Source organism: Grampus griseus (genome assembly GCF_964374135.1).
Source record: "Grampus griseus genome assembly, chromosome: X".
NCBI classification, from domain to species: Eukaryota; Metazoa; Chordata; class Mammalia; order Artiodactyla; family Delphinidae; genus Grampus; species Grampus griseus.
The window spans coordinates 70,111,330-70,132,724 of NC_138999.1; positions in this window are offsets into that span (position 1 = coordinate 70,111,330).

Consider the following 21,395-nt stretch of genomic DNA (forward strand, 5'->3'; position numbering starts at 1 on the left):
TTTAAAAAGTAAGATGTTCTATTATCTTGTTGAAAGTTTGAACCACATAAATATATTTTTTTCTAAAATATTAAACTTTTTTTAAACTTGGAACTTTCAAGACTCAAGACTTAAGGCATTAACATCCAAACTCCAATCATTCATATGTAAACTTCACACTTTTTCCTACATTTGTATAGACTACTTTCTAGTATTTTCACCTAATATTCAAATATATTTTTAAATTACTATTCACTTTATCAATGCTCTAAGCAATAAATTCCATTCAATCATGGGTTTAATATACTAATTATATTTTTCTAATAACATTAAAATGCATCAATAATATTTTTGAAAATTTTCTTTGCACTACAAAAAAATATCATCTAGCAAGCAAGTCACTAGTGTCAAGCACACTACACTTTAGGTGAAAAAAACTCTTTTGTAGAATGCCATTTGGACTGCTTGGAAGGTAACTCTCAGAGAATGAGCTTATTAGCATGGTACCTCAGGAGTCTGGGACCACAGAACAAGGCTGATTTCTAGAGACAGGAAAAGGAAGTTTCTTGCCTGTTGTAGTATTTATTTATAGAGGTGAAAAAGAAGTATTAAAAATACTCTAGCATAACATTTTCTAAGTCTTCCTAATATCAACTAATTTCTCACATCAAGTAGATTGAAACTCAGGAAGAGCAAATGTCTCTATCTTGTCTTCATCTAGGAAAGTTATGCTGACCTTGTAGCATGTGGTTGGACATTAGCAAGACTAAATCCTCATCTGTGCAGAAAGACAAAGGCAAAAATTTAAACATTTTCTTCCTGGCCTCATCTTTCCCCATGGGAATTGTTTAAAGATACATATCAGATTTTGCTGAATGCACTAGAGCAAGATTTTCATGCTGAGGTCTAGATTGGGAAGGCAGAGTCCAACTATATCTGAGAATAATAAGTAGCAAATATTGGTGGGAATATTTATGACAAAACAAGCAACAGGCATGTAGACCAATGAAAGCAAAACCTCTCAGAAAACAAAGGGTTATAGCAACAGGGAACACATAGCCCAGAAAAGGAAGTAAACAACTAGCCATGTCAGAGACCTTCAATCCAGAGTACATTGTTATAAAGGCAACATATAAGCAGGAATTAAGAAAAAGCTCAAGTATTATACAATTTATTGGGCAAAAACTAAGATTGTCCAGAGATTGATATCATTTACCCAAGTGATGGATCCACAGTGGTGAGATGCAGAATTGCATTGTATTCAATAGCTTGGAATATGGAGTTACAAAGACCTATGTTCAAGTTGAACATTTCCATTTTTGTGCTCTCTGACTTAATGCAACTTATTTAATCTTGAATTCTCAGCTTTCTCTTCTTTAATATTTAAATAGTAATATTATCTAGTATAGAGTATAGCAGGAGTTATATGAGATAATGCACATAAAACATTTAGGACAGTGTCTGGACAAAGTATTACAAGTCCTCAATTAATAAAGAATATAATATTTTATTACTTTTACTTGGAACACAGTATTTTTTTTCCAGTATCAAAAATGGCTTAAGCGTACAAGTTAAAGAAACACAGAAAAGTAAGACAGAAAGTAATGTTGCTCATTTAGGTAAAATCTAAAACATCAGCTTTTGATCAATTGACTAAAACTACTCAAATTACCCTGTCAGAAATTACCCTCCCAGAGTTAAGGTTAAATCTTGTTTTAAATATTGTGGGGATAGGGGGGGTTATACAACAATTCCTTTCCAGTTTTTTTTTTTTCTGTATTCCCATTATTTGAGTACCATGTAGAAAAGGGATGAATTGTTCTGTTTCCTGAAGAACAACATAAGAACAAAAGCAATTTCTGATTGCGTTATCTTTTATGTGTGTGTGAAAAAACTTATGATCTACTCTCTTAGCAGATTTCAAATATACAATATAGTATTATTAACTATAGTCATCATGCTGAATTTAACCAGAGTCTAATGTTCAGGGATCTTAGAAGAGCCTAACTGATCTGAGGGGAAGGACATACATATGTCCACCCCCCTTAAGCTTCCACATGGGAGAAGGAAAACACCCAATGCATGCCCAATCTATCCATCCTGTCCCATTTTAACAGGGGAAAAACCTAAGAAGCATATCTGAAATTCACAGTTTAGAGCATAGGCTCACTGAATGACTAAGACATAATCATAGGACAATAGAATGCTTCCTTCCCCAACACCTTACAACCACATTACTAAAGACATATTTACAGTAGATCCTTTTACCCAGAACATGTCTGGCTATCAAGAAAAAAATTCCAAGACATACTGAAAGGTAAAAAAAGACACAGTTTGAAGAGACAGACCAAGAATCAGAACCAAACTCAGATATGGCTGCGATGCTGGATATATCAGACAAGGAATTTAGCATATGATTAATATGCTAAGGAATCTACTGAATAAAGTAGGTATCATGAAAAAACAGATAGGCAATGTAAACATAGGGGAAAGGATTCCAGAAAGAACCACAAAGAAATATGAGAGATCAAAAATACTGTAACAGAAGTATGAAGAATGTCTTTTATGGTTTCATTAGTAGACTGGATAAGGCTAAGGGGAAAAAAACCCTCAAACTTGAGTGTAGAATTCGCCTGTGAATCCATCTGATCCTGGAAGAAGAAAAACAACAAAAATCTGGAGACTGATACTTCTTGACTTAAACACTTATTATAATTCAACAATACTTGGTGAAAGAATAGACAAATAGATGAGTGGAACAGAATAGAAAGCCTAGAAATAGATACACATGGATATAGTCAACTTATCTTTGACAAAGTAACAAAAGCCATACAGTGGAGCAAAAATAGACTTTTCAACCAATGGTACTAGAACAGCTGGACATCCACTTGCAGAAAAGAATTAATCTAGACACAGACTTTACACTCTTCATGAAAATTAACTCAAAATGGATTATAGACCTAAATGTAAAACTTAAAACTAATAAAGCTCCTAGAAGATAACATAAGAGAAAATCTAGATGACCTTGGATTTGCAATATCATACAAAGACCAAAGATATGATCCATAAAAGAAAGAAGTGACAAGGTGGACTTCATTAAATTAAGAATATTTATTCTTAATTTTTAAGAAATTATTAGAAAGACATTTTGAAGAAAATGACAAGACAAAGCACAGACAAGGAGAAAATATTTGCAATATATATATATATATATATATATATATATATGGAAAAAGGACTGTTATCAAAAATATACAAAGAGCTCTTAACACTCAACAATAAGAAAACAAACAACTTAATTAAAAAGTGAACCAAAGACCTCACCAAAAAAGGTACAGAGATGCCAAGTAAGCATATGAAAAAAATGTTCCACATCATATGTTATCAGAGAAATGCAAATCAAAACAAGATACCCAGGCTTCCCTGGTGGCGCAGTGGTTGAGAGTCCACCTGCCGATGCAGGGGACACGGGTTCGTGCCCCGGTCCGGGAAGATCCCACATGCCGCGGAGCGGCTGGGCCTGTGAGCCATGGCCACTGGGCCTGCACATCCGAAGCCTGTGCTCTGAAACGGGAAAGGCCACAACAGTGAGAGGTCCGCGTACCGCAAACAAACAAACAAACAAAAACAAGATACCCTTGCACACATATTAGAAAGGCCAAATCCAACACCACGTGCTGGTGAGGATGAGGAGTAACGAATTCTCGTTCATTGCTGGTGGGAATGTAAAATTGTGCAACCAATTTTGAAGACAGTTTGGCTGTTTTTTTACAAAACTAAACCGACTCTTTCTATACAATATAATAAAAGGGAGCAATTGTAGTCCCTTTTATTTACTCAAGGGAGTTGAAAACTTATATCCACCCAAAAACCTACACATGGATATTTATAACAGCTTTATTCATAATTACCAAAATTTGGATGTAAACCAAGATGCCTTTCAGTAGGTGAATAGATAAACTGTGGTACATCCAGACAATGGAATAGTATTCAGCACTAAAAAGAAATGAGCTATCACACCATGAAAAGATATGGAGGAAAAAAATGTGTATTACTAAGTGAAAGATGCCAATCTGAAAAGCCTACATATTGTATAATTCCAAATGTACTGCATCATAGAAAAGGCAAAGCTATGGAGACAGTAAAAGGATCAGTGATTGCCATGGGTGAGGGAAGAGTTAGTTATGAATAGAATGGGGGATTTTTAAGGCGGTGAAACTATTCTGTATGTTACTATAATAGAGGCTATATGTAATTATATCTTTTTCCAAACCCATAGAATATACAAAACTAAGAGTAAGCCAGAATTTAAACTATAGGCTATGGATGATAATGATGTGTCAATGTGGGTTCATCAGTGTAACAAATGTACCACCCTAGTGGCAGATGTTGATAATCAGGGAGGCTATTTATGTGTGGGGAGGAAGGGAAGTATATGGAAATTCTCTGTAATTTCTGCTCAATTTTGCTGTGAAACTAAAACAGCTCTAAAAATAAAATATATTTTAAAAACGATTGACAAAATAAACATTTTAAAAGGCTGTAAATAATATGTAAGATTTTTTATGGAAAATATATACATAAATGTACACTTATGGCTAGAACAAATGTAAAAGACTGTACATTAAAATACTAGTAGTAGTTAGCTTTGAATATGTACAGTTTTATTTTCTTCATGATTTTATGCATTTGCAACTTTTATACAAGTTACCTAAAAATAAAGCTATTTTATCTTGGAAAATAAAGATCAGTAGGTAAAAATCTTTCAGACATCGGTGACATATTTCCTTTTTCAAACAGTATATGTTTGCATTAATAATCTAATGATTGAAGATGTTCTACATTTATAAAAAAAGAAAGCTGGCTTGTATTGTATTCACTTAGTCTCATGAAGCTAAAAATCAATACCAAGCTGTTTCTACTGTTGTTTTGGCCTGATCTCCATGAATTGAGACCATATTTTGCAGCATAAAATGTACAACAAATCCAAAGAACCAAATATGATCCCTTCAAAATAAAAGGGATACTTGTGTTATTTTCCATCCTTCTTCAAGATTAACGTATAGAATCTTTAGTACTTAGTATAAAGGTTCAGAAGATGAAATAGTTCAAAAAGGTGCTATGTGTCCAAAATTATAAATGGAACTATTACACAAAAATTCTGGCATCTTTGATAGAGAAGAGCAGATAAAACCATGTTTTCCTTCTCCCTGAGACTTTTCAGAGAAAATTCTAAGATAGAAGTTGGAACTCCTTGATTCAATGAAACTATATGTACAGATAGGAAGGATTTTACCATGAGAAGGAGAGACACTATTTTTGAAAGCAACAGATGTCCATAGTAATTTCTTCATGAAGTATAAGTCAACATTTAAGTCACAGGCTAACTGTTATTTATATATTCACATTATTGAGGATATCCATAGAAGTCTAGTCCAACTAGTATATCATCATTTATTAACATGTGCTCCCTCTGCTGGACTACTGCCATACAACAAGAGAGAACACTGGGCATGGGTAAATAATTTCACTGTTATTCGTCATTTATCCATGTTGTGTGGAATATAAAATTATTTATGATTTTAAGTTTGAAGAAATATAAGTAAATGTCATCACTTTGTGGAAGCCATTTTAATGCTTGGCTTGTCTATTGTTTTACAAAAAATCATGAAATATGTATTTAGTAATTCAGGATGCATTTTGTATTGGATATTTGTAAGTGTGATATTTTTATTACATATCCGCAATAAACTTTCCTAGAGGTTGATAATTTCCTTTTTACTTGTAATTCAAACTTCTGTTTGGAGATATGCTTCACACTTGCATTTTGGTTTTCACATTCTTCTATCTCCAGGTAGCTATAGTCCTGCTTTTCCTGGGACAGTTACAGGATATATAATGTGTTTGTAAAATTATTGTATAGGAAATGGCTACCCTAGATGACTTACTCATAACCTGCTTGTCACTACCTACCCGGCTATCAGCTTCATATGTTTGCTTCTTTGACAAGGTATAAACTGGTGGATTTCACCTATCCCATTCATAGTCCCTTATCTTCCCTTAGAGTAAAATTGATCTGTAAACAAAAGCTAAAAGATTTGGTGATTATGATAAAAGGCAGAGCTATTTTCTACTGTTGAGAACTTTAATAGAGTAACTGATGATGGCAAAGTGATGCACACCTTGCTTGCTTACAAACTCTGAGATCTTTCTGGGAATGATATGCTTTGCTTAACCAAGAGCTACTCCTAGGCCTTTGTTCTTTACTGCTGTTATTTGTCCCTTGTGTGCAGTTAAAAGAACTGCTTTATTCCTGATTATTTTTTCTTGATTATGATGACTATGGAAACAAAGGGTATTAATGAATAAATAAAAAGCATATCCATGAATAAAATAAAAATGACTGCATTAAAAACAAAATGTACTTCCCACCTCTGAATTCTATCTTTCTGATGTAATAAATCAGTTACTAAAATAAATTTAATTGAAAATGGACAAAGCAGATTCCTGTTAAAAAATTATTTGAACTCTAGTGCCTATAACTGAGACATTATGCATTCAGTTTGCTCTAGGATGCTCAAGTTGCATCAGCAAAAGAATTATTTATTTAATTAATTCAGATAACAATAATAATGGTATATATTAGTAAATAGAAAACCTAAGTCCCAAAAGACTACTGAAGAAACATCTTGGACTTTATCTAAAGTGAGATAAAATTTAAGGCTCTATTTTAAAGCAAATTAAAAAGTACAAATTGAATGAGAAAAAAATCACCAAGATCTAATTTGCAAGTAGAAAATAGAGATAGATTACATGGTTTCCATTAGTAGTTTAAAACCAAGTAAAATGCAAGAAATTCACCTTATGGATTTCTACATAGAAAAATTGTTAGTGGCTAGAATGTACTACATGTATTAGCCATTCATGTACCTTGTATTTGAAATATACTCTCTTTTCATGTAAATGTTCAATTCCCAAATCATTCAAATGTGGTTCTTATAATTGCTAAACTAGCTTCCTTCTAGACTTAGTCATAAGCCAGATTTAACAACAAAGATCATTTATACATCCAACAAGCTTGAAATAAAAACAATAGAAATAACAGGGTGGGCATGAAGCTCTCTGAAGATGGGGGTCTTTTGGCAAGACAAGTAGAATTATGAGCAGCAGGAGAAATTTGAGTAATTAAGGCAACAGTATCTCTATATCTTATGGCTGACAGAGGGAAGCTACAAGTTAGCTCTGGGCAACAAAACACCGAGCTTAGTGTTCTAATGTTGTTGAAAACCAAATGAGAAGGGCTAAAGGGGTAATTTCATTAAAAACAAGAAAGTCAGTTGCTTTAAGACTCCAGTTATTCCCAGTCCTGTAAACATTAAAGGACAAAGTCAACAATAAGACAAGTAAGCATTTGGGAACTAAATTATTAATACATAGGAGGGGTGTCTTTTGAGGGAAAGAAGGGAAAGGGATGGAGGACAAGAGGGAGTGGGGAAAGGAGGTGGGGGATAGATTATAAATAATCTTTCATTGGGATTTAAAGTTGCAAAGTGAAGTGAAACAGAACATTTCTATCAAAGGGCTCTAGACAAAGAAAATAAGGGGAACTCTGATAAATTTTCTTAGAAATTAATGTTTTTTTTCAGGTTTGCTGATAATTTTTCAGACCTCTCCCATTGTAACTATTCCCAATTATAATGTATAACTCATCTTTCAGATGGATTTCAAGTGTCCATAAAAATATTTTGAAAGAAAATGTACTAGAAATGAAAAAAATTAAACACCTGAAATGGTAATCTAACCATTTCAGATATTTTAATGCTCTAAAGCAGAGGTCAGTAATATTTCAGAAGTGAGATGCCTAATTAACAACCTTGTTCTTCTTATGTGCATTGCACATGCACAGGGACAGGTGGTACAGGCAAAGGACTCGAGGGAGGTACCTACATTTAAATAGCTCCCCTATTTCTTCCAAACAATTATAAATTAATTGGATAAACAATCTTAAAGGCTCTTCCTTTAAAATGAAAAAAATCCTAACCATTTTAGATATTATAACTTAGTCATTCATTCATTCATTCAACAGTCATTTAGTAAGTGCCTATTATGAGCTAGGCATTGTGCTGAGCCCTATTGATACAATTAGAGGGAAAACAGGCATGTCCCCTGCGTTAATTTTACTTGAGTGAATAGAGATAATTCCTTCCGGCAGCTCTAAGTTTCCAATAGTTTAGATTCAGGATGAAATTAGAAAAGATACTATTTGCAGGCCATGGGGCAATAAGTGAAAAGAGGGCTATTAAAACAAAATGCTCTTGTTTCCCCAAGTTTAACAATCACATTTACTGAGAAACAACAAATAAAATAAGTTGTGGAAGTCTGAAAAAGAAAAATTGCCTTCTGGTTGACCTATACTTCTCACGGGAGATTCTGGTCAATTACCATTCTGAGAATTCTAAAGGAGAGTTGTTGAATAAAGAGATTAAAGATATCGTAACTCTTTATTTATCAATATGTCTCTAATTATACCATCAAACTTGAGCTCACTAAGGGAAGGTCCACTTCCTATTCATCTTTGTTTCCCCAGTATATAGACTGGAGCATAGTACAGAGTATGGGCTTGATAATTATTGAAGGATTCATGGAATATTGAATTCACCACAATCTAATAGATGTATTTTGTACTTGTGCATGTGAAACATTCAGGCAAGAGCTGAAAGCATAGTTGTATAAAAAGGACATCTCGGGAATTCCCTGACAGTCCAGAGGTTAGGACACCATGCTTTCACTGCCAAGGGCCTGGGTTCCATCCCTGGTCAGGGAACTAAAATCCTATAAGTAGTACAGTGTAGCCAAAAAAAAAATGACATCTCATGAGGTTTAAACTACATCAATTTTAAAAAAAATAACAAAGAAAAGGATTATATGTGTAGTAAAACAGCAGTGTCACTGAATTTCATTCTGGTTCTTAATTCTCAGTTGGTCAGCTTTTTCACTACTTTGTGGTGTTACCAGCTGGTGGATCATCACCTGATAAAAAATACAATAAAACTTGAATGTGTCAGCTTTTAACAGATGGGATTTGGGGAACATTTTTAATAAGTGAAATAAAATTTCCACTTTAACTTTCAAACATTTTCATTAGCATTTTTGTGAAGAATAAAAGGTAAATGGGTGGCTTCAAAATATTGAATAGTTGGAAAATTTCTGCTTTTGGAAAGTGTCTCAGGGAAGTAAATTTAGTTGTGGAAGTTTTATGCATCTAGACTGTCCATCTGTGGTTACCGAGTTCCCTCTCTTTCATTCATGGGAAACTCAACACATAGGACTTTTAGTGATGTTGTCACATTCCTATCTGTCCAAATAGAGTCATTACATAAAATGTATTGGATCAAACTAAGTTTACTTAATGTCTACTATTTAAAAATTACTGAGTAAAGAGCTTTGAAGCTAAGTTTTGTTGAGTGACAAGAATTTTCATATTTGAAGCATTTAATATATATTACATAATTGTTCTTCATAAACTATCTTTAGAAAAATATTTTAATAGACACTACCTTGAGATATTTTGCCTCATCTTTTAAGGAGAAAAAAGGAACTGAACTTTTTAAATGAAGCTTTCTGACAACCACAAACATATCACACAATCTTAGATTCTAACTTGTGTGCATTTTGAGTAAGAAAATAAAGTTTTGCTAAAATCATAGGTAGCATTTACTTAAGAACCAGAAACAGTAAAATATCCTACTTTTGTATCATTAATCAAATCGACAAATAAAAGCAGTGTATGTATTTATGAGGTTCTAAAAGAACTTCGTGTTGCTGTATGTGAAAACTAACAATTTAATAGAAGTAAAGTATTTGTAAAGTATTAACAATTTAATAGAAGTAAAGTCCATGTATGAAATTCTCAAAAATTTTTACATGTAGACCACAAATAGGGCTCTTATATGGGAAGTGGTTATGACATTATGAGGACAGTGCATTCAATGCAATGAACTGCCAAGCAAGAACACAAGGTTTTAAATAAAACTGAGGAAAATAACCATTGTAAGACTCTGATATCACAAATACAATTCCACAAATGACTCCATTATCTACATGAAATCATTCACTCACTAGTAACACAGACCCATTTTCTCATGATACCTACTAATTAAATAATTATTTAAAATAGTAGAGACATCAATGCAGAAAGATACTTCACAGAGAAGTTCAAAGAGACATAGTAAGACAGTGAAGAAGAACAATAGAATATAGCTAGCAATAGCAAAATTTTGAAGCAGTACATGTTTAACTTAGATATGCCCTGCTTCCTTTGCCTCTCTTTGCAATACCTCTTTTCCTAGCTAGATGTTTAGGGCCTTCAGATGGATCAAGCATAGCCTGAAGATGAAAAAACAATCTGATAAGTTCATTCATACAAATCTATTAATGACTGTAAAGAGACTTCCACCTTGTTCTGTCACCATCTCAAATTTTTTAATCATAGGCACTCAACATAGGAAAGAATCTTGAGAGTCATCTGGCCTAGTGCTTCTATTCCACAGACCAGTAAATTTCCTTTTATTTTGTAAATGTTTATCGGGAGACTAACAGTGTTGCCAACTTGCTTTGCTAAGTAAGAACATTAAAAAAATTTTTTCCTATCCAACAGCATCATTTCGAAAAGGAAAAGACATTTTAAAACAAAAAATGAATAAATTTAGCTAAATGAAGATTTAGCTACATTTTCACATTTTACTTTTCTTATTACGTCAACATTTGATTCTTCTCTCTAAAAGCCCAAGATCTTTGAAAATCTCGATTGATCGAGAATCTGCTATCTTCTGAGACAATCCATTCCACTTTTAGTCAGCTGTGACTGTTAAAATGTTCTTACTTGAATTTATACAATGTTTGCCTCCCTTTAAATTCCATCTATTAATTTAATTCTGCCTCTTGGAGTTATAAAAATCAATTTAATCCTTTCTCTACATCATAGCCCTTTGGACATTTGGAGACCTCTATTTTGCTCCATCCCGCCCTGCCCTAGCCTTTGTTACACAAAGTAATATTTTCCCAAGCTAAATATTCTATATTTTCTTTAGTTGCTTCTCATGTGATGTGGACTAGCTTCATCTTCATTATCTTGTTCACTCTTTTACCACTTCAATCCTTTTTTATAACGACTGACATGACTGATTGACTGAATACTTATACCCCTTTGGATAGAATTCAATTTATCAATGACTCTCTTCAAGTGTGGCACTAATAACTGAATCAGACCTTTAGAGACCCTACCTATCGAGAAAATTATGGTTCCCTTCCTCCATAACTATGTATGTAATAAAAAATGAAGGAAAACCAAAGAAGAGATGAAAAATATTTTTTCTAAATGATGCAAAATTACATGAGTGCTGAAATTTAAATGTTATTAGGCACATAATGGTGACACCCAGAACTGAGCCCAGTACTCAAGGTGTAACCTAATATGCATGGAACAAAACAAAGTTTGTATTACCTCCCTTAGACACAATGCCTTGACTACAAGGGGCAGCCAAAAATTGTTTCCTTAACTAGTAAATCCAATCAGCAATATAGTCAAGTCTGTCAAATAGCTTAATTGACTAATTATTTTACTGACTAGGACAGTTGTTTGAATCCACAGACTCTGCCACAGTTGTAACATAATTAAGACACAGTAGCAGCCTTCTCCATGGTCTCATTCCTTGCAAATGCTGAATAACTCATCTTTATCCACTTTATAAAGTTAGCTATGAAAAAGAATAAATCTACTTTCAACTTTAACTTTTATTCAATGTAGTATTGATTTATCTCACCTCTGGCCCTGCTGGTGATTTTTCATCACTATGAACACTTTGGTGTGGGAGAAACTATTGTTTCATTGAGTAGGGTTCTCTTTTGACTTTTCAGTCAAGTTTGCAATGAATAAGGAAAAGGAAAGAACCTTTCCACTGGTCCTCATCCTAACTTCTGTCGTCTACCATTCTAAGTGCTGCAAAACAAAACAAAACAAAATATCCTACCTCTTTGGGTTTGTTTGTTTGTCTGAATGTTTTGTTTTGTTGTCTTTTGCTTTTTCACAAGGTACAAAAATCATATCATTTTTTATTCTGTTTTATTGCATGTTCTACTTTTAAGAGACTGTGTTTGGAGAGTATATATCATGGGAGAAGAAAGGTAAGGTACAGGAAGAAAATATTTTACTTCATTTATGCAAATATTATAATTATTTTTTGAACCTGGACTTTATTTCTTTCATAAAACCTAATATGAGAACTTAAAGATCCAAATCCAGATCCAATGAATCCAAAGATTCATTCATTTATTCCATCAATATTAAACATTATTAGTAACTGAATAACATAAGTGAAGATAGCTTACTTATAGCATAAGATATTAAGCTGAAGATATGATTTGAAAAATGGAAAAACAGCTTCTGATAGCATACAAATCTTTCAGTAGTAATTTTAGAGGGAATACAGTATATTATTCAATTGCCATATTATTGCTGTCAGGAAGGGAGTATGGTGTAGTAAAAATTTTAAAGATCTAGGTTTGAATTTTTATCTTGCCACTCACTTTCTTTGACCTCAATTAGTACATGTTTAAAATAGGGATAATAGTAGTACTGGCTTTTACTACCTCATAGAGTTTGTAGGTTTCAATAGGTAGGAGATGCTTTTCCTGACCACCCTCCAAGCAACATAAGGCTCCCAGATTACAGTCTTATGAAAAGCACCTCGTATTTCTTTTCTGTGGTATTAGTTTTTATTTAAATTGATAATTTATGTTATTGTTTTTCAATGCCTGTCATTTCTTTTAAGACTACACTCGTTGAGAACAAGAAATGCCCACTGTCTTGTATACTACTATATCTTTGATAAAGAGAACAGCAAATGACACTAAGTAGCCAATGTATAAATATTTGATGAATGAATGAGAACACTTCATAAACTTCATAGCAATTTTCTGATTTTGCTATCGCCATATTCTGTTAAAAGTGATGACAGAAACATAATCATACTGTGTTCTTACCACACAAAAAAAGAAAAATTTTGGTGGTGATGTATAATTTTAGTACCTTGATTGGTGTGATAATATCATAGGTGTGTGCATATGTCTAACTCATCAATGTATACACTAAAAATGTGCAATTTTTGCATATCAATTATACCTTAATAAAGCTTAAAAACAAAAAAATAATCATACTAAAAGTCAAGTTAGCAATCTAAGTAGAATTATAATCTTATCACTTTTAGCATTAAAAATATCAAAACAACCAGTTAAATTGGTGAATTCAAGTAGATTGAATTATTAATAAACATTCTTATAAATATCCTGATTTGATAGGGTATCAAATCCCTATTACTTTTTTTCTATCATGAGAGTATAAGCTCTTCTCAAATATATACTGTGCTACAGTCCTTTTGGATTTTAACTCACTTCAAAGAGTGGTACCATTCAAAGGACTGAATCCCTGAACTATGGTAGGAACTTATTTTCTCTTCCTGCATCCTCACTTTCTTCCCTGTTTGTGGCTTCACGTACTGGGACTTCACTTTTGGTAGCAGCTTAAAGGGCTCAGTGACCAAATTTGAAAGATTAACTTCTTTTACTTCTGAGAAGAGTTTTACAGAAGCTATGCCTATCAGCCACCATACTCCCTCTATATTCCCTCTCCGCCCTTCCCTTGCCCCCCACTATCATGTATACCCAGATGCACCGTACTTTCATAAGGACTTTAAGGGGCTCAACTGCCAAACAGGTTTTAAAATCACTGTGTCTGTTTACAATTTGTTGAGTTTCATTATTGTAGAGTATATTTTCACAATGTGCACCATTAATATTATGTAGTAATGTAAATATTTCTCATTTTTTATAGAGAATTACTTTCTCACAAAGTTGTTAGAATATGGTTATTTATTTTAATTTGCACAGACTGAAAAGGGCTTTCAAAACTTGATCTGAATAGAGGATCATGATGACCTCTGGTAACTAGTTTGGTGGCTTACAGAAAAATATTTTTATTGTTTATAGGAAAACACATATAGTCATAAACCATATTCAACTAGGGAATGTCTAAGGGATTTATATATGATATAAGGAGAGGAAATGTAACTTCCTTATTTAAAATTAAATCTGATGGAATTAGTAGTCATGTTATTAGAGACAGGATAAATGTCAAGAATTCATTACTTTGTTTCAAACTTAGTTTATCATAAATCTACCCTATGACATATAAATAGCTTGTATTGTTTTGCAGGTTATTTGATAGCAAGTTCAACAGTGTAGATGAGTGACAATGTGAGCTGCATGATAATAACTCTCCAGGGAAATCAGATTAAAGGACACAGAGTTAGGCATATATGGACCTTTATACAAATGGAAAAAAATCATATTAAAAAGTTGATTTTTTTGCTCTCATAAGACCATCAGCTAAAATACAGAAAGTCAATTCTAACAGATAAGTAGTCTTGGAAAAATAACATAACAGAAAAAAATATATTGACTCTTCTATTTTAAACTGAAAACATTTAGCACTTTATGTGCTGAAAGGCATGTGTTGATTGTATATAACAGAATTTATATTATGTGTTTTTGGTCTGTTGCAGAAATAAGTGTTAAGGAATGGGAATACAATTTGATTTGGTGTAAAAAGATAGAATAATTAGAAAGCACAGAAAATAATTGTTTTAATTGTTCCCTATACAATAAACACATCAAAGTATGAATATGAACAGCACTATTTCAATGGTTTGCTAAGTACATTGAAATATATTAACTTTTCCACACAATTCATTGATAGATGTTAATATACAGTATTTTTTTTCTCCAAGAAGATGGATTAAGTTTGAAATTTCAAATTTAGTAGATCCCTCATTATTTTCCAGTATATGGAAAATATTTGTATTAGACATATGTAGACATAAATTTCCATTTAAACATATGCATCATGCTTCTCAAATGCTAGAGACAGCCTTTTCAAGCCCTTAGCTATGGAGATGCTGGCAAACTGCCACCCACCCTTACATAGTGATATAAAAACTCCCACAACATGACCCTTCCTCCTGAGTTGTTGCTGTGTTTTGGAACTTTGGGTCGGTTTAGTCTCTCTTTTCCCTAGGATCTGCAGATTTACAAATTTAATATTTTTGCTAACAAGTCATGTATGTTTTCCTTGAAAAGTTTGTGTGAAGAAGGACAAAGTATCTTTTGAGAGGTTTACAATGGTTGTGTTAAAGAACAGAACCAAAATTCATTCTAAATAAAAACTTGAGATGGTAGAGATAATCGTATATGACTCATGGAATTAGATACATCCTTCTGCTTGTCAAACACTCTACTTTGCTTCTAAAAATACATTCACATATCTCTTTGTGTGCATTAACTGTCTGACTCAGAAGACATCCCTGGTCACTGAAATAAAAATTAGATATTACTATCAAATGTTCTTCTTGTGTTTTAAATATTATCATCCACAAATCTCAAATATCATTACTTACTCTATTATACACGTTCAGGATAAAGAAGTAGAAAGTTCTTGGCAAATTTTATCACACATAAAAAGAAAATCATGGGACTGAAAGGGACCTTAGAGGTCAGAATAAACAAAGAATGGTGTTTTCATACATGTAATGGCAATGACATATTTCCAATATTTCCAATAACCAATTTGTGTTGTTTTCTTTTCCTTCACATGATGGATTAGCCATTTAAAAAACAGAAACAAAAATTAGTGCAAGCAGTATATAATACATGTAGTATAAATGTAGTCCAAACAACGTGAACCCTAGGAAAAACAATGCCCTTTTAATAGCTTAGCATGTGAAAAACAGTGTAAGAATAAAACTGCAGTAATGGTATCATTCAGAGTTTTTTTTTTTTTCCTTGCGGTACGCGGGCCTCTCACTGCTGTGGCCTCTCCCGTTGCGGAGCAAAGGCCCCGGACGCGCAGGCTCAGCGGTCATGGCCCACGGGCCCAGCCACTCCGTGGCATGTGGGATCCTCCTGGACCGGGGCACGAACCCGCGTCCCCTGCATCGGCAGGCAGACTCTCAACCACTGCGCCACCAGGGAAGGGAAGCCCTCACTCAGGTTATTTTTATCCTCACTAAGTATTCAAAAAATGTTACTTACATGAGTTATTTAAATCAAATTCAAAATTTGAATGGAAAACTGCGTAATGAACATAAGTGTTGCTCTTTATTTTCTACTACTATACTACTAGTAAGTGATTTGTGAATTGTTATTTACAAACGTCGAATTTCCCTTAAAACTTTCTAATAAGGATAAACATTGTTATGAAATTTGAATGACAATTGAATATTGAAAAATTGTTCTTGAAGGTTCAAATATTAAAAATAAATGAATAACTATTACCCAATAGACGTAATGGACTCTTGTTAACTAATTAAGTAAAGTTATTATTTATTCTTAAATAATTGGTTTGAAACGTAAGTTTGTAGTATCTGCTGAATTATGTAATGTGAAAAATTCATAAATTAGCATGTACAAATCCTACCAAGCATAAAGCTTCTACAAGCTAGTTTAACAGAAGTATTCACAGATATACATACAGCAAGTCTATTCTTGGTTCTTCTGTGTGGTCTTTTAGAGCTGTCAGTATCAGTTTTCTGTTTATTATTGTTCTCGGCTTAAAGGGAATTTTCCAAGTGATCCCTGGACTCCAGGTTTTAGGTCTGTTGTCAGGACAAATTAATTTCTGTGGGAACCCACTCTGCCTCACGTACCATCTAGCAAATGTAAGATTAATGGAGACCCTGCACAAGTATCTCTGTACAGCTTGCTGGAGATGGAGGAACAAGGAGTACCTTGAAGAAGTAAAAATTTACCATACAATAAAATCAATATGTTTTTGATTTTATGTAATAACATTCAAAATAAAATAATAAAATATCATGTATAATAAATTAGTATGGAGCAGTAGATGTCAATAATTTTGTCTACACAGTTACACTGCTCTGCACATGGATATGAAATATTTGTTTAATTATCTACCGGTCCCATTTCCTTATTAGACTAAAACAGTATATTATATATAAAAAATAATTGTTTACCTTGCTATGAAAAATTAATTTAAATTATTGAATTTTCAACTAAAATTAAAACAACGTTTGCAATTGCTTTGTCTATTTTTGGTAATCAGACATTGTTTGCTATTAGAAATTTTAGGGGTTAAAAGGTCCTTGTATAGATTAAAGCCTAAATAATTAGAGACTGGGCTTATACAAAATTACCCAGACACTTCAAGTTTAAATCCCTAATTTTGTTATTTTTTTCATGGATTTTGTGGGATGGAGGTGGGGGTATCCCTGGAGGGTGTTCAGGAGCCTGAAATACCCAGATAGAGCATATGAGGAACCTGAATTAATCAGATAATTGTCTTTCCCTTCACAGATATCTATAGGAAAATAAACTTGTATAAAAATATTACCCAACCAGTCTGTCACTAACACACAATTTTACATTGGTTAAAAGAGTAATCAGTTATCTGTAGTTTTATTGACTCATCATTAATAAAGGCATAATGATGCTCATTCTATTTGCCTCAGGAAAAGTATCTGAGAATAAAATTGGATAATATAACCAAAGGAGAAAAAAACACATTGAAATAAACAAAGGTTTTTTTTCTGTTATCTCTTGGATCCAAAAAAAACTATAATATTTTCTTAATTTCTCATATTTTGAAATATGAAAGCATAGTATATTAGGGAAGCAATATGCAAGAACACTCTTCTCAGAATTTCTTGGTCTAGCTTTATGTTCATAGAAATCAGCTGGAAATGTTAACATGCAGTTTCTGGAGCAGTAGATCTAGGATGCACGTGAAATACTGCATTTTGCATTTTTAACAAGATCAAAAGTGATGGGATGCTCCTGCTCATCAAAGAACCAGACTTTAAGTAGCAAAAGTGTATATATAATTTAACCTTTATGGGTCTCATTTTCTTATTGGCCAAACAGAGCAATTAATCTTGACCCTATATCCTTCAAAGTTTGGAAGATCAAAATGTATATTTGGGAATTTTTTATATGAATATAAGGTAAAGGCTTCCTTTCAGGTAAGAATCACTGTTTATAATTTATAGAGATTAGCTGAGTGGCTTCCATGTGTTCAGCACTGTGCTAGATGCTGCATGACCAAAGAAATAAAATTTCCTGACCTCAGAATTTATAATCCAGCTTTGTTCAAAACTGGTCCAAATAAATGCAGTATAAATCTGTACCTTTATTTACATTGTTTCTTCAGTACAACAGTAGATTGTGATTGTTTTATACTCTATCATGCTAGTACATTTTTTGTTGTGTTTGTTGGTGAATGACTCCTATACTGAGTTGGATAATAATTCTCAAATACTTAAAGAATAGTTTTTAAAATTTTTGTGCTACTCATAATGTCACAGCTACAAACTATAATTTTAACTTGACTTATAAACATTCTCTCAACCATATTCTTAAATTTAGACCAACAGTTGGCAAATTTTTTTTATGTAGGGATAGTGTAAATATTTTGGGTTTTGCAAGCCATACAGTCTCTGCTGCAATTACTCAACTCCATCATTGCAGCACCGAAACTGCCTATATTCCAGTAAAACTTTATTAGCAAAATAGATGGCAGGCTAGAGTTGGCCCACGGACTATAGTTTACTGACTCTTAGGATAACAAAACACAACAAAACAATAAATCAAATCATTATTTGTAGCACTTGCCAATTTCCATAGTGCAAATACTCCCACCATGGCCAGTTTCAAGCTAGACATGTAGTATCATTAAAGGCAGAAATGGGAAGCAATGTACAGTGGTGCATCATTATATAGTATTCCCACTATACAGGTGAAATAAATGTAATAACCTTAAAAACATATATAATAGTAAAATGTATTAAAATAAGGAAAGACAAATACTTGTTACCTTTTTACTATAATTTACTTAATTCTAAATTTATATAATTTAATTTTTAATAATGGATGGTTTAATATCTAGCTCACAAAATTCCTGAAAAATTAACAATTGGCTCTTATGAGCCAATAACACAACTAATTGACAGAAATAGATTTTAATTGTGCATTTTCATATTTTGGCTACGTGTGTTAATAGCATGCAGATGAAGGCTTGGAGTAGAGAAAAAAAAACTGCATATGCTTTCTATACACCTCTTATCTCATCACCAACTTCCTGCTTCTTTAGACTACAGAGAACAGAAGTATTGAAGAAGGGGAAAATGGAGATAAAGAAAAGAGCATAGATGAAGGGGGAGAAAAGTGAAAGTTGGTAAAGTTGGAAGGCCTACATTCCAAGTTTTCTATCCCACCACAAGCATAAAGGCAACAAAATTAACTGGTAGCCTGAGTATTTATACGTACATAAATGAAGCATGGAAAAACCTATCTCTCCATAAGAAATGGCTTACAAAATCAGGGTGTTTTGCATTAAAGGGGAAAATGCAAGAAATAAGAGATGATGACTAAATAGTCTTGGTCCAAACCCAAGTAAATTGTAATGAGGTGAAAGGAGGTGGGGAGAGGGAAGAAATAGCACCATTATCTTGAGGCCAAAGTCCATAGGGAAGTCAAATCTTGCACCAAAGGATGTAAAGAACACACTCTTAAATTGTTAAGGGATATTTGCAAGAAATTCCTTTTATTTTCTTATGCAGCACTGTCATATGTTTCAGTCACGTAAGACTAACTTGGGCAGATGAACTTGTAAGTGCAACGATTCTTACCAAATCAGATCTATTGGCAAATATTTAAATTCCTTCTTTTTTCTTTACAACTCAATTTGGAAAGCCAGAACAACCCATGGCTTTGTGTCTGGTACAAATTTCTTTGTGGCCAAGTATTTTTAAACCACATTCATCAGCAAAGCAAGGAAATCCTCACACTTGTCTTCTTTCTGCATCAAGCTTCTTGGACAGGAATAAAACCTAAAAACTAAAAATAATTATGAGCCTATATATTTAGTTAAGTATAAGGTTCTGACAATATAGGATATAAAACAGCCTAAAATAATAGTAACTAAAACGGACTTCAAAGAAAATAATATATAAAATATATGATATATAATATATAAATCATGTTATTTAATTTATGAGAACTATAAATTAGATCATGTATTCTAATGGATTTTCTCACTGTCCTTCATATACATCCCTTACCTTATGGAAAACAAATAAACCCGAAGAGTGCTTTAGCACACAGGAAGGTATACATATTGTATCTAGTCATGCTGTGGGACACTTCTGAGAAATACAATAAAAGTGTGTGTCATAGAACCCCTGTATTGTTTTGCTGAATTGTTGCTTCTAAGTAACCCATTACAAAGCAAAGGACAAGATCATAGACCAATCGGGAGCCCTTTAAAGTTTATGAATAATACTTGAAAAGGCAACCAGGAAGAGACTGCCAAGTTATCAAAGTATCAAATCAAATTTTAATTTTCCCTGTGAAAAATCCCAACATATAATCTATCTTGCTGAGAATTAGGGTATCCCTACCTGAATAACAAATAATCAGATAATAATGAATCACTTCCTTTATCTTCCCTCAATTCATAGTGAGGAGCTACTTTGCCACAAGAATATAAGTTCAGACCCACCTCATTTCTTTCTGCGACAACAACCTCCTAAACGACTTACTTTCTTTCCTCTAGCCTTTCTGATGCTCCATTCCATTCTATACCTTGATGTCAGAATCATCTTTTGAAAATACCAATTTGCTTGCAGCACTCTACTGCTGAAAATCTTTCAATGACTCACTTTGCTCACAGGTTAATGTCCAAGTTCTTTCGCTATAAGAGGCCGAAACCACTCTTCTACAATCATCATTTTCTTCCTCTATTACTTCTGCAGTTCCACTCCTCTCTTCTGTGCCTGAAGAATGTCTGTTTTTCAGTCAAGGTCCAGCTGGAATGTCACCCCCCTTATGAAACATTCTATGACTTCTCCCAAGTGAATTAGTCACTCTCTCCTCTGGTCTCCCATAAAACTTTGCCCATAAAATGTGTGGGGTGGGGAAGTTGTTGGAGGGAAAAGGAGTGCTTGTACAGCAATGGATTTGACCAAAGAGGTATCTAAGATGTTGCCAGTCATAGCCCCTACTTGAACCAAAGCACATTAAATCTTATATTTTATGTATAATTATAAGATTGCATTTCAAAAATATTCTGCCTTAAAAAAAGAGTCATAATAAAACACAAGTATAGTGGAAAATTATAGTATTTGGAGCCAGAAAGAACTAAATTTTAAATAATCACTCTTCCACTTACAAGATGCATGACTTTAGGCAAATCGATTCTCCTACCTAATTCTCCAAAAACATCATCTGTCACTTACTTCCTTGCAACTTAAATTCTGATTGAGCTGAGAAATTTGAGGCTTCCTAAACAT